Source organism: Branchiostoma floridae, chromosome 14, assembly GCF_000003815.2.
Source record: "Branchiostoma floridae strain S238N-H82 chromosome 14, Bfl_VNyyK, whole genome shotgun sequence".
Classification (NCBI taxonomy): domain Eukaryota; kingdom Metazoa; phylum Chordata; class Leptocardii; order Amphioxiformes; family Branchiostomatidae; genus Branchiostoma; species Branchiostoma floridae.
This window is the reverse complement of record NC_049992.1, coordinates 2,625,447-2,640,043: the sequence shown is the minus strand read 5'-3', so window position 1 is coordinate 2,640,043 and position 14,597 is coordinate 2,625,447. Positions and strand designations below refer to the sequence as shown.

The 14,597-nt window shown below is 44.6% G+C and overlaps 1 protein-coding gene and 1 long non-coding RNA gene across 2 annotated transcripts in view; both read left to right on the top strand.

Annotated features, from left to right (window-relative positions):
• The window catches only part of LOC118430409 (polycystin-2-like), a 7,660-nt gene extending 2,611 nt beyond the window's left edge, over positions 1-5,049 (top strand). Inside the window, exon 3 of the transcript XR_004832851.1 lies at positions 4,952-5,049. The gene's annotated coding sequence lies outside the window, so the exon portion shown is untranslated. The remainder of the gene's footprint in view (positions 1-4,951) is intronic.
• A 777-nt stretch (positions 5,050-5,826) lies between these two features.
• LOC118430407 lies at positions 5,827-11,709 on the top strand. The gene is made up of 2 exons (XR_004832850.1): positions 5,827-5,965; positions 11,223-11,709. It is a non-coding gene; the product is annotated as an uncharacterized LOC118430407 (long non-coding RNA).
• The last annotated feature ends 2,888 nt before the right edge of the window (positions 11,710-14,597 follow it).

Below are 14,597 nucleotides of genomic sequence, written 5' to 3'. Positions count from 1 at the left end.
GGGATAGGTTCTTCAGGTTCAGAAGCGTCGTTGTGTCATCGTCAGAGGGGACAGTCTGGCGTTGCTGCGGTGGCACCTGGCATGGGACAGGATAGCATTCTGCTGATCGAACCTTGTAGGATCTAGCACGCAGCTGGCGACCGATAAACTTGGAGATATAGATCCAGTCCTTTTCCACTGCTGTGACTAGGTACCGACTGCGAGCTTGGGATTTGTCTCTATCTGAATGGACATAGACTAAGTCTCCCACATGGAAGGTGGGAGTGGGCGCGAGCCCTGCCTTGGGGCATTTGGATTTGGCGCTGGGGGCGTGGTTTTCGGAACGACGGCGGTGTTGTTCTTCGAGGAGACGGTTGTCTGAAAGTGGGAGTTGCTCGCCACTGAATTGGTCTCGTTGGTACAGATACTCTCGCGATGAGAGGCCGTTGGATCGGACCTTTGTGTTCAGGGAGGCCGTGACCACGGCTAGTTGGGCGGGTGTGATAGGTTGGCCAAGAGGGTCAATCTTACGGAGTTCCTCTCTCAGCTCCTCAATGGCGCGTTCTGCAATAGGGTTTTTGTTGACATTTTTGTGGTGCCCTACTTCAATCTGGAGACGATGTTCTGTCAACCAGGGGTCGTTGATCAGGGCCTGGAATCCTGGGGCTGGGTCACAACGTATGACAGCAGGAGGACCATCCAGGAGACGAAGTGGAGTGCACAATGCAACTAGTCCATCTCTGAGGCTGGTGGATGTTTCGCCGCTGATGAGCTGAGTACTTGTGAAGGAGGTACTGCATTCTCTGACAACAAGGATTTGTTGGCGGGCTCGTCTCATCACATCTGCTGCGAACGAGGTGAGGACCGTTGAAGGAGGTGGTTGTGTGGTGAAGGACGGAGGGATGGGTAGTTGGCGTTTGAGGGAGGCACATTGGTCACATGCATCCGAGACCTGGTGGAGAACGGCGTCCATGTTTAAGGCAAAGAAATACCTGGAGAAGACAGCCTTGAGTTGGTGGCAGGTGGGGTGGCCAATCCGGAGGTGAATCGCTGTAGCCAGGCCGTGGGCCACCTGACGGGGGACCACTATGCGATCACGTGTGACACCAAACATATCTCTGTTGGGAACAATCAATAGACCGTCGGGAGCGATGGTAACGCGTGACAGGTAGGACTTAACATCACGGGCTTTGGTGTCCTTCTTTGATGGGCGTGTGCCTTGCTGAAGGTGAGCGAAGACCCGTCGTAATGAAGAACACGAGTTCTGGATGGCGTGCCAAGCCTGGCGACTGGTGTACACTGGGAGGTCTAGGTTAGACGCCGAACTAAGCGTGGTGGTGTTAATGACTGGTTCCTCACTGAGGGCATGGACGAAGGAGCAGACTTGGCATTTGCTGTCAGAACACTCCAGGGCGTGGCGGCTGGCGTAGTCGGTAGATAGATTGTGTTTACCGCTGATGTGTTGTACACTGATCGGGAACTGGCTTATAGCGGCAAGGAAGGTGGACACTCGTGGACTGTGGGAGAACTCGCCTCGGCGTAGCTTTTCCACCGCCTGGACACACGGTTTGGAGTCTGTGACCAGAAATGCTGGTTTAGTTGTCTGTATAAAGAACGGCTTGAAATGTTTCAGGGCGGATGTTATAGCAAGGGCCTCTAGCTCGCATGGTAGCCATTGGCGCTGGTGTGGCTTAAGCTTACAACTGAAGAAGCCTGCAACCCTTGTGTTGTTGTTGCGACGAAGGAAGAGCGTGGCGCCTATGCCAGTTGGGCGGGCAGCGGCATCGGTTGCTAACCAGAGTTCGTCATCCGGTCTAGGGAGAACAACCGCTTGATGCTGATCCAAGCCCCGCTGAGCCTTGCGGAATACCTCAAGCATCTCATCTGACCATTGGATGGGATCGCCGGATGATCGGCCTGCGACCAGGTTGTCTAACGGTCCCAAGAGTACCGATGTGCCTGGAATGACGCGAGACAGGGCCTTGTAAGACCCAATGAAGGAGCGTAGGGCTGTGATGGATGGGGGTGGAGAGCACGTAGCCAGCGTGCATAATGTGTGTTGAGAGGCTGATATCTGGCCCTGGTTCCAGTGCCATCCTAGAATCGTGGTAGTTGCTGGACAGATGATGGTTTTGGACGGGGAAAGGCGTAAATCGCTGGCCTGGAGGGCAGTTAGGACTTCCTTCCAGTTGGCGAGGAGTTCTTGAAATGTGTTTCCTCCGCAGTACAAATCATCGGCAATTTTGGCGACGATTCCACGCATCAACAGATCACCTAAGACGCGTGACATCAGCTCCTCCAGTGCTGTCTCACTGCCTGGCATTCCCATGGCACTGCGGCAGTACACTCTGATGCCCTTATACGGGGTGACAATGCCGCAATATTTGCGAGAGTTCGGGTGTAGAGGGATTTGATGGTATGCCGAGGTAAGATCGGAGACTATGATGTATTTCCAACACGCTATCTGGCGCATGACCATGTTAACGTTTGGCAGGAGCGATGGTTGAGGCTTGCAATATTTTGCCACGTCGGTGAATGCTGTGACGAGGCGATGTCCGCCATTTGGTTTATTGACGAGAAATGATGGATTCAAATACTCCACCACCGTCTGAGCATCCTCTGGAGTAGCAATGACGCCTTTGGATTCAAGGTCATCTAAGGTGTGCTGCAACTCGACGAGGCGGTTTTTGCCATAGAGGGGAAGACGTCCCTTACGTTGTGGGGGCTGCGCTGGACCCATGTTGACTACGGCCTGGATGGGGCCGACTGCGCCGTTGTAGCCAGGAAACTGGGGGTTGAAAACCTGGTCAAACTCTTGAAGGGCTGATGACATGGCATACCGCTGAGTAGAACTGAGGATGTTGTTTGGATCGAGATGGACGGAGTCAGAGAAAGGCTGATGTTGGTACGAAGGTGGTTGGTCAGGGGGAACAGTTGAAGACCGCAGAGTTGGGGAGGGAGAGACAACCGAGACCACTGGCACAGCATTAAAGAGATGCATGTTCTTTGCGATGTGGACAGGTGCACACGAGATGTTTGGGACTCTTATGTAGCCTGCAATATTGTGGTACGTACCCTGGTGGAACGCCTTTGCCTGCTGGGTGGAAAGAGAATCAAGACGGGGTTCAAGGGCGACATCAGGGTAGTCTTTCAGGTCCTCGGGTAGTTGGAGTTCCAAGAAGTCAGAGGGCCACAGGGTGGTTGACTTGTCCTGCATGCGAATCAGGTTGTGGGAGATCCGGTGGATGTGCGGGTTGTGTCTTTTGACGGATGGAGTGTAACTGGAGATGGATCCATCTGGGAGGCGGATCTGGCGTTGAGTGAAGTCAATAGTGAACCCGTTTGCTTCCAGGAAAGGGCTGCCTGCAATGATTGGAGAGGCAAGATCTGTGACAACAAGGGCTTCAAAGCGAAGTGGTAGTTTCTGCCGGTAAAATGTTGTCGTGCATTCCCCTAGCATACCTGACATACGACCTCCATCTGCTTGGCTTGGGGTCTGTGTTGTGTTTGGGTTGATGCGCAAGCCGAGTCGCTTCGCCTCATCCGCTCGTATCATGCTAGACTCTGCACCAGAATCCAACAAAATGCGTACAGTTTGTCCATGATGAAAGGCATCTAGATGTGGGGATGCACGGATAGCAACACGTGACACATGAGGAGATGGCTCTGGTACAGGAGAAATGGTTTTGGCCTGACAAATACTGGGTTCCTCCTCTTCATCAGAGTGGATGTCATCATCAACGTCATACACATCATCTATCTCTACTGCACGAGTACGCACCATGTACTTCTTATCCTTTGCAGGGAGATACGGACAGACACTTAGATAGTGGTCAAATGCTGGTCTGCCTACCTGTTCACAAAGTGGACACGTAGCTGGGCTACTCTTGGTGTTGGAGTTAGTCTTGAACTTGGTCTTGGCGCCTTGGGGGCGGGTGGATGGGTACTTCCGGTACGGCTGGCGGTTCTGAGTGAGACGGAGAGTGCGGATGTCTTCCGTGCTACGAAGTTCGTCCAAGAGAGACGACAAGGCCAAGGATATTTCTGGCTTAATGGAGGCTAGAGTCTTATTTCGAAGCTCAGGGCCATACCGTTGCTTGATGAGCGCTGGTAGGTCAGGATGGATTAGTTTGAGCCATGTTAAGACAATGAAGTTTTCGAGAGACGGTGTGAGCTCTTCGTCAGCCGTCATAGCCTCCCCGTGGTGAGTGATAGGCCCTGCCGCAGTGAGCATGCTATCTTCTACAGCGGCACATAATCGTTGGTACAAATCCTCCGGTTTCTCGTTTGGTTCCAGCTTAATATTAGCGATGTCGAGGAAATATCCCCCCGTGGACTGAAACCCAAAGTGTAAGCGAATAGTTTGCCATATGTCGTTCAGAGACACACTTGCCTTGCAGATGCGAGATCTGGCGATGATAGGGCAGAAATTGGCGATCTGGCCAAGGAGCATGTCCAAAATGGCGGCCTTCTGTGCTGCTGTTTTCCTCTGAGCTTCCGGGACGTCTTCACCGTCAGCCACTAAGCCGCGATTTTCCACCCCTCGGCTCTGCTTTTGCCACGTGGCGCCGGGGGCGAGAAAGGGAGCAAAGTTGGGATCAAGCGATAGGCCGTAGACCAGGTTGTTTTTCCATGATTCGAATGACGTTATGGTTTCCGATGTTGTCAGAGGCCACTGTTTCCGAGTGCGATTCGATGCCATCACGGTCGTTTAAGGAGCGTATCCCGGCAATTTTTTGTCTTGGTGGGTAGTTCGAATCCTATCGCTGCTACCACGTCAGTAGTGAACTACCAGGATCGCAAAGGACGACGCGAGTGCAAGGGATGAACGCAGCACGGTTTAATAACTTCTGGATACTCTTCAACAATATGGCGGAGAACATCCGGGACACCGCTGACGTCATAACATAACATTAACATAACATAACTATGGCGCAGAGTGATACATGTAAATGTGCTTACGTCTATACAGGGGTCAACTTCGAGGATAGGCTCCACGATAGCCTGGTTGAGGTTGAGATTAAAGTTGAGAGGCTGTGGCTGAAGAGAAGGTCGCTTTTCAACTGCAGGCGAGTAAGATTTCCTGTCTGAAGCATGGGCTGAGATTTTCCTATCGTCCTCACTTTGCCTTTTCCACTTTTTTTTTCGCTACGTCCCGGAAAAGTACGCAAGGCTTGCAAGGCGTGGTCTAGGAGCAAAAGCCCGTAGGACTGGCATGCCGTGGTCTCGGAGCGGGAGGTCCGTAGACTAGGGCTGACATGCCGTGGTCTCGGAGCGGGAGGCCCGTAGGGCTGACATGCCGTGGTCTCGGAGCGGGAGGCCCGTAAAGCTGACATGCCGTGGTTTTGGAGCGGGAGGCCCGTAGGGCTGACATGCCGTGGTCTCGGAGCGGGAGGCCCGGAGGACTGACATGCCGTGGTTTCAAAGCGGGAGGCCCGTAGGGCTGACATGCCGTGGTCTCCGAGCGAGAGGCCCGTAAAGCTGACATGCCGTGGTTTCGGAGCGGGAGGCCCGTAGGGCTGACATGCCGTGGTTTCAAAGCGGGAGGCCCGTAGGGCTGACATGCTGGCGGGCCGCGACTTTGATACTTTGATCGATCCTTGTCTTGCTTCCGTTGGCCTTACTCTGTCTGGTATTCCAGCCATGGATGGCCACCCGATACTGTTGTCATTAGCGTTTCTTGTCGTTAAAAATGGGAAATCATTAGGCGATAGTATCGGGTATAGATTACGATCCAGTGTTCCAGATCGCTGCCATTAGCGAAGCTTGTCGGTGGCAGACTAATGACGGTAAATTAGACGCTGTGACGCGCATTGCGTGATGGGAGTCGAGCTGACCAGCTGATCACTTCAAACAAAATGGCGGCCTGTTTTGTAGCGATAGCCTGCAGCTGGCCAGTATCCTGCCTGGCCTGGCGTCCATCCCTGGCATTATCCGGTCGGCAGTGGAACGGACTTCCCTGGAAAGAAGGCTCTTTAGTCTAAAGGTAAAGTAAGGTGGTATTCAGAGCATGGCTAAAATATTCCTCTGTTCCATCGGGGCAGATATACGGTAAGGCATTCACTGTGTAATTTGACTGTCCATATTGCATGCTTCAATATTCAGTTCAATTTAGTAAACTACTTGATACAGGCCATTCAAAGAAGAAGACCTTATCAAGTAACACGTAAGTCTTAGATATTTCTTGTCTCTGTGAGCCAGATACCGAGATATTTTCCCATATGTATTTGCATATGACTAGTAGTGACAGGGGGTTCCAGGAAAATATGGGCTGGCTAGGGCAGGCTACCTTGGCAGGTCCTAGTATCCTCCTTTTATACGGCTTATTCAGTTACATGATCCTCCCCATAGCAACTAACCAGCTTCCATATCACAAGTGAAGTCTGCCATTTTGGTGTACCAGCTGCAGATTCAGCCCGCCTACAGTGGGGCCCTATGCAAGTCTCCTTGTAAAACTTGAAATATTTCCCAAACAATGCACAAGTTACCTTCAAATTGTTTATTTTCATAATCACAGTGTTTTGCCTTGTGGTGGGATGTTGGTTCTGCACCAGCAAAGTGCACACAAATTGGTAATCAGCAAGATTTGTTCTGCAATTCTCCAGCAAAGCCCTGCATTGACATACAAAGGGAAACACTACTGTGATGACACGGGAACAAAATTTGATTTCTGCAATTAGAGAGTGGCTCTAACTGTGTGTTACACGTACACATTTCGTATCTGGACAAGGCAGCAAACGATGGGCTAGTTTCGATGTCCACTGGGTACCCACTTCCGGTGATAGTAGTAGTAGTCATTACACCAGTAGCTGATGTTCCCTAGTTCTCTATGAATTTCTATGAAACAAAAACAAGACTACAACAGTACAAGATGCTGACTGTGCACTCAAAATGTTCCTGTCTTGACACATGATAGGTCAGGGATAGATAGGGATTGCTGTGAAAAATGCTGCTATCTTGGTACCAAAAAGGATGCCTAGAATGATTGCTAGATCCTAATGTACTGTTTTTTCCATCATAGACTGCATAAAAGTTTTTAGCTCACCTCACCTACATTGTATTTTAATATCCCTTGATCTCTGGATGGGTTGTTGAGGCACCATGACTGTTCCATTGAAAATTCTATGGCATTGAAAATTTGTACAACGGCCTGCACCGAATGTGACTGTGCATGCGCCATTACCAAAATCAAGCGCCAGAGCAGTTGAAATCAGTACTAGTACCCTTTCTATCATGCTTGGCTAGGTGGGTACTTAGTACTAGTATCAGGGACTGGCACAAAATTCTTGCTGCACCGGGCAGGAAAAACTGACAATAGTTATTGGTCTTATTCCGTCTTTTAGGGGAGATAGTTTGCTAAATTAATTATTAAACAGTCAGCCATACCAAAGAAGAAAAAAGAAAGTACGATGAAACAAAATGAAATGTTGAATGTTACACCTTCGTTTTCTATCTCATATTAGTTGTTGATAATGAAAATAACTTAAAATTTAGTTAAATGTTTGACTTCCAACTTGTACAGACGGTAACTTGTAACACAGAGACCTCTACACATGTCTCGCTCTCCAAAATATATGGTGTCTGCCTAAACACCACAAACAACCTCAAACGACCACAAACGACTCTAATATGCAGTGTATATGGGGCAACGACCTTGTGTACGCTCTGGAGACATTGTTTATACATTTATGAATTTTAAAAAAATGCAGCATCCTATGTATTCACCAGTTATTTCAACTTATTTCCGTTTTAAGATGAAAGAGATTCTTGGCCACCATGTTGGATCATGCTTGCTAACATTTGAGCCTGAAAAACACTTAGAATACATGTTTTTATAAGTTGACAATGATAGAATTGCGGTATGCTATAACCTATGAATGAACAGCTTCCATAGTTTTATCGCCCTGTCGTCTATGAAAGGAGGAAGGTATTGAGAACTTCCACAGGCAGACTCCTAGCACGGGCGATCCAACATGGTGGCCATGAATTGCTTCGATCTTGAAATCAGCGAAATAAGTCTAAATAACTGGTGAATGCACAGGACTTGCTTTGTTTTTTTAAATTCATAAATGTATAAATACTGTCTCCAGTGCGTCACACAAGGTCATTGCCCCATATACACTGCTTATTAGAGTCGTTTGTGGTTGTTGTGGTCGTATGTGGTGTTTAGGCAGACCGCAAAATATGATATGGGACTACTATACTACTATAGTGGGTCCGGACTAGAACCTGATCCTCTGGACATGAACAGTGGTGTCATCCTGACATTGGTGTCATATTGGCATACTAGTAACAGTTACTTCTAGTAGTAGGGTGTTTGACCGAGAACCCAGAGGTCCTGGGTTTGAATCCCCTGACATGCCTCTGATGTTGTGCCCTTGGGAAAGGCACTTGACATCACTTCAGTCACTTAGGTGGAAATGGGTACCTACAATGGCTACATGTAACTGTGGTTATGTACATCCCTCTCAGATTATGATAGGAATCCGATTGAGTTAAATTCAGGTTCAAAGCAATGTAGCACAGTAGTGTGCCACACAAGTCTACTAGTACCAGTTTGAAAGTGTAACTTATTGTGCTACTAGTACACAATAACTGCTTCCATCTTTCTATTTTATATTTTTTTAATGGTGTTGCTCAATGCAAGGCTGGTGTAGGCCACCTCTAGAAACTGAACTAAGGCCATGTTGATATATGGATTACATCCTATGGGAACCCCAAAAATGATGCGAGCGTGCAACTAAACAGTTTGGCCAAAAAAACTTTATTATGAAATGTAAGTGCCCAGGAAGGTTAGACAAATGACCAGCTATAACGTATTGAATGTAGAAGAATAGAATTTTTTAGCCTGGGTACCATCCGTTTTCTACCGGGGCTTTTTTAGGGTAGCGAGTGTAAGGAGCCCCGGTAGAATAGGGATAGTACCCAGGCTAGGAAAATTGACTTTTGTATGATACCACGATGTACTGAAGTTGATTGATTCTATGATTGTATGTGGTAAGAAGGAATATTGAAGCAGTGTCAGAACAATAATAACCCCTGTAGGGCTGTGGACCTAAATATCTGTACCTGTACTAGTCTGTACTGTACCTGTAAAATCCTCTAGGTACTGGCCCGGACCTGTTCCTGTACCTACAACAAACTAAATCAATAGTGGGTTTTACATAAAGTGTAAATTGACCACAGATAAGTCAATTCCAAATCAATGATGACATTTGTTATAATCTTGCAATTGAAAATTAAGAAAACTTTGTTATGAAGCTCAAATACAATGTATGTTAATATTCATAGAATCATACAATGATGACAGTTCATTATCATAACAGTCAGTTGGCTATTTTTATAACTTACATATCAGGGCTCGAAATACTTTTTTCTGCATACAAAGTACCTAACATTTAAAATTACCTGCACCAGACAAATTTTACCTGCACCAGTCTGAATTTAGGAAGTATGGCTCATACTAAAAGTGTTCAGAAACCATTGCAATTTTTCTAATTATTTATAGGTGGTTACAGTTAATGCAGCTAGTAACAATCCATACACAGCTACATTATAGGACATTTATGTATAAAACCCACAGTACATGGACCAGTGGGGGTTAGGTGCAGGTAGACACTTGAAATACCCGCAAAGCTCCAATTTTACCTGCACTAGCCTGCATATGCAGGTGGTATTTCGAGCCCTGCCTATAGTTGATCAAACTTTTTAGGTACATGTTCAGATCCGGACCTGTACCTTATACGTAAACCTGTGTACCTGTCCACAGCTCTATGTCCTGACATACATGTAGGCCAGGCCTCAAATCCTAGTTTACTTGAATATATATATTGATACCTTGCATTGCAATGATGTGGGCAGCACCTCTTCTTGTTTGAGAGAGAAGGTCTCTTCAGTCAGCATAAAATGTTTTTGTATAGCTCTACTAGTGCACCTGTAGAAATTGATACTCACTCTAGTTGCCAGCTATACTGCATGGCCACCTGGGTCCCTCCAATGGTAAAATCCAAAATTGTGAGTTAAACATTAATCCAAAACATTGATGCTTCTAGTTTCCCATGGTCAATATTGACTGAAGGAAGCCTTACATATGCCAGGGCTAGAAATGCCTTTTTCCTGCATACCTGCACTGGTGCAGGTAAAATTGAGAATTACCTGCACCAGGCAAATTTTGCCTGCACCACTCTGAATTTAGGAAGTATGGATCATGCTAAAATTGTTCAGGAACTATTGCTATTTTCTTTTTTACTTTATGTATGGTAACAGTCAATGCAGCCTAATAACAAACAATATACACCTACATCATAGGACATTTATGTATAAAACCCAGTACATGGACTAGTGCAGGTTACATGCATGTAGATACCAGAAATACCTGCACAGCTCCAATTTTACCTGCACTAATCTACATATGCAGGTGGTATTTCGAGCCCTGTATATGCCTGCATATGCCAAGTGCAGATGAAACACTTAACAGCACCTTATAATTATAGACTTATTTGGTCAGGCAATGGCTGGAATTGTCTAAGATGTCTAACCAGTAATTTATTCATACTTACATAGCTGATGTCCCACAACAGATTGTTGGAGTGTTGTACTCCAGGGTGGGACCTGACATTGTTAAGTAATATTTGCATGGCTTGTTGGTCTGTATACAAACTAAGTATTGTATCAGTATGGTTTGTTTGTCTGTCTGTATACCACGTAAATGTAAGTACCGTATATATGTAACACATGCATAGCTTCTTGGTCTGGATACCCGGTAAGTACTGTACAGGTAATGTATGCATGGTTCCTTGATCTAAGCTGGACACTGAGGTAAAGTACCAAACAGGTAATGTATAGCCTCAAAAATATCTATGATAGATATTTTATTGGTGATCAGGCTGGGGTCTGGTATCTAGGCTAGGTAAGGTAAGGTACATGTAATGTATTGTACAGGTTCATTACTTAATTTAGCTATCTGAGAACAAGATAAATGCCCTTCACATCTCCATTGGTGACTGGATGTTACAACTGTTTAATCAGAAGTACATCACTTAGAACACTTCTTTTTTTTTCTTTGTATTGAATTGTCCTGCCAGTTCATTCTAGTGATGCTGAAGAATAGTGATGGATGTCACTCGAAACGTCCAGAAGTAAATATCTGTTTTTTTATCCAGTTCTAGAGATTGAGTTCTATTTTAATGTTGTTTACCTGGATGTCTAACCTTCATAAACGTACAGGTATTTCTTTTTTTCAGTTCATCGATGTCTGGAAACGTGAACTGGCAGAAGTAGGGAAGCAGATTACAGAGCAGGAGATGAAGCTCATCATGCATCACTGCTGTCTGTCTGTATAGAGTGGTCAAACACCAGCTTCAGTTGTTTACAATGTCCTTGGTCTGATTGAAGACTACTGGTCATATACTAGTAGACAAATATGAAATTGTCAGGTAGATTGGTTAGAAATAGGTGTCCTAATGAATTGTAGAATAGGACTGTGTTGTTTTATTTTGTTCTCTTTGATGCCAAGTCATCTGAGTTGCACATATTTAGGACAAGGTCTCTATAAAACTCCTGCTTGCTTGCTAACCACCGTGATTAGCAAGGGAAAGTACTGAGCCAGCTGTCACTACGGAGGATGATACTCAGGGTAATGAAACTGTATAAAGCATATACTAAGTGAATGTACAATGAATCTTGTATTTAGCACAATAATTTGTATCCTGCTGATACTAAGTGTAATGTGAGTTTGCTTTTCCAATTGGAGTACTGTATATACCTCTATTTGTGATAGTTTGATATGCCATTTAGAAAAAAAACTAAACTACACCTGTTAACTCTATTGTTTCGAATGCCTTTTGTGTGCAGTGTGTCATATTCATTGGTTCATATTTCGATGCCTGAGAAATGTGCATCCTTGAATCCGTACATCTGCAATCACTGTATATATGTAAACGCTTGTGACTGTATCTGAAAGCAGCAAGATCTACATTTGTGTATATAGCTACAGTGCATATACTGCCCAATATTGTCCCAAGGAGTGACAGATGGTTACTGAAACATTGGTCTGAAATAAAGAAAGAGTTGTGAGAAAAAGAGCCTCTTTATTCATTCATTTTGATATAATAGACTCTGGGGCGGATATTGATGGATTGGCCTATTGTCATCATTGATTGACTTTATCTATATAATATGTGTTAAAATTGTATACATGTGTGTGGAACATGGGTAGATACCAAATTACCTGACCTAATTCTGAAATTTAAACAAAACTGAACAAAGTATTAATGTCGACATTTATATTTAGAAATCCTAGTAGGTGATTTGACAGAAAGGGGATAAATAAAGTAAATCTAGATCTGATTGCCTCGATGAAATATGATATGACTCTATCATATTGATTCTGTTTTAGGACAATATGTTCCATACGTTCCTGAGTTAACCATGAGGTACAAATGAAAAATTTTGTGCAACATTCAAATATATCACAATTGGTTTGACTTAAGAATCTTCTCACCAAGAACTTCTGTCTTATAATATGTCAACTAGACATGGTCAGGTTCGGATCTGAGCCCAAACCTGTGGACCTAAACCTGGACTTGATTAAGCCGAAGCCGTATCCACCTCAAGTGTACAGGTGAATAAATGGACTGGTTATGTGTTTATGTATGTGAATATGTTAGTGCGCCAGTAGACGAGAGGGTGGTGAAGGAAGTGCACACCCCTCCTTCACCTTAAAAACCCAAGTGCAGGTCATGCAGACCTTACCATGTCTACCTACAATTATCTTCCGAGACAGATGGATGCCAACCCAATCAGTGTAGAGTTTTGTAGACATGGTGTTTGGAAAACGTGCGGAGGTGGGGAATAGTGAATGCCCCATGTGTTCGACACTAATGATATTACCAAGCAACAAGTAACTTGATAATGATCCATGATTTTAGCATAGCATTTGACATAACGACTTCACAGGCATTTATCAACATTTCAGCCAAATTTAAGAAATCTGATTCTAATAGGAGACATGAAGTCCTACACGTTCTAGCCAGAAACCCACGTCCAAACGAACCACATACACCTGTACGGAAGTGCGTTTGTCTTCATCAAACGAAATGAGAGGGGTATTCTAAACATACTACTTGTATATTTTGTTGTTAAAAATTTTTCCGTTATCCTGCTTGCAAATACATTTATCTTCCCTTGTTTTCCCTGACCACACAACAGTTCAAACCCGTTTCCTTGGAGAGATATGAAAAACCAAGCCGTACTAGTTTTGCGCAAAGTGAGAGCGCGCTCCGACCGCTATGTTCCAAACTTCAAAGGTTCGAAACTCAATAATCGATAAAGATAACTACATGGGACTTCATACAGCAACTAAGTAAGATTTCATTGATATATCGACCAAATTTGGAAGAAATCCGGCGTTTTTTTGGCGAGCTATGAAAAACCAAGACGATCCACTTTCGCGTAAAGCGAGGGCGCTGTCCGCCCGCTATGTTCGACATAGACAATTCTAGCTCAATCTGAACCCCACATGACCGAAGTGCGTTTTCGTTCATAAAACGGAAAAGAAGCGGTATTTGTCGACGAAATTTTCACCACGGTAGGCTATTGGTCTAATCTATATGTGCCTTTAGCAGTTTTGGTCTCCCTTTGATGCAACTGAAGATATAGGCAATTAATCTTTGTTCATTTTGACCATTCGATATACCGCATAACACCGTGGCGCTTATTGATGTCTTCTGTCGAGTTAAAAAGCTTGTATCCATCAATGATGCTCTTCACAACTAGCAAACATTCGTATGTTGATGTTCCATTTGTCAAATAGCTTTCAGAGTGTGTTTTGATAAATATATTTACAAAAAACATACGAATAATATGTAAAAGCGACAGTATATAACCTAGCAACATTCAGCGGTACTGCAGAAATTTCCCAGGCGCGGCACGTTTTATTGTGACATTTCATTTGTTCAGGTCTTTTCAGTGCACTCAAATATGTTTAAAAAAATACTTTACTTACCCTAACAAAGGCGCAGATATCGATGTTATCATTTTCTATGGAAGTCCTTAGCTTTCAGTTGTATCCACTAAAAGTGTTTCTGGGCGTTTGCAGTTAATGAATATTCGGAGATATGTTAAATCATAGATATATCAATAACGTAATATTACCTCAGGTATGAAATCAATTTATATAACAATAATAATGCACATATATGCCAGCCAAACGTGAAAGAAAGCATGTTTGCTTTATAGGCGAGATACCACAAACAATACTTTCTGAAAGTAATTTGCTATGTCAGCTAGAAGATTCAGTATGACTTATCCAAAACATGACAACTTCAAAATTATGCATATGGTAGCCTTTCTTTGAGTGCTGTATATAACCTAACATAACTATGATAAGTCAAAACAAAAACACCTGTTTCCTCCTTTACTAAGGAATCTTGATCATGGCTGCTTACCTGTCCTAAAATTATGGACTTAAACTCATGAAGCAGATGTTGCTTTTTCAAAGTCCACTATTCATTTCGTGATGACTTGACTACAATGAAGTGAAGCTTGACAAAGCAGGGTCCCACACATGGATAAGACAGACCAACAACTTTTACATGCAACTAGATATAGTAATAATC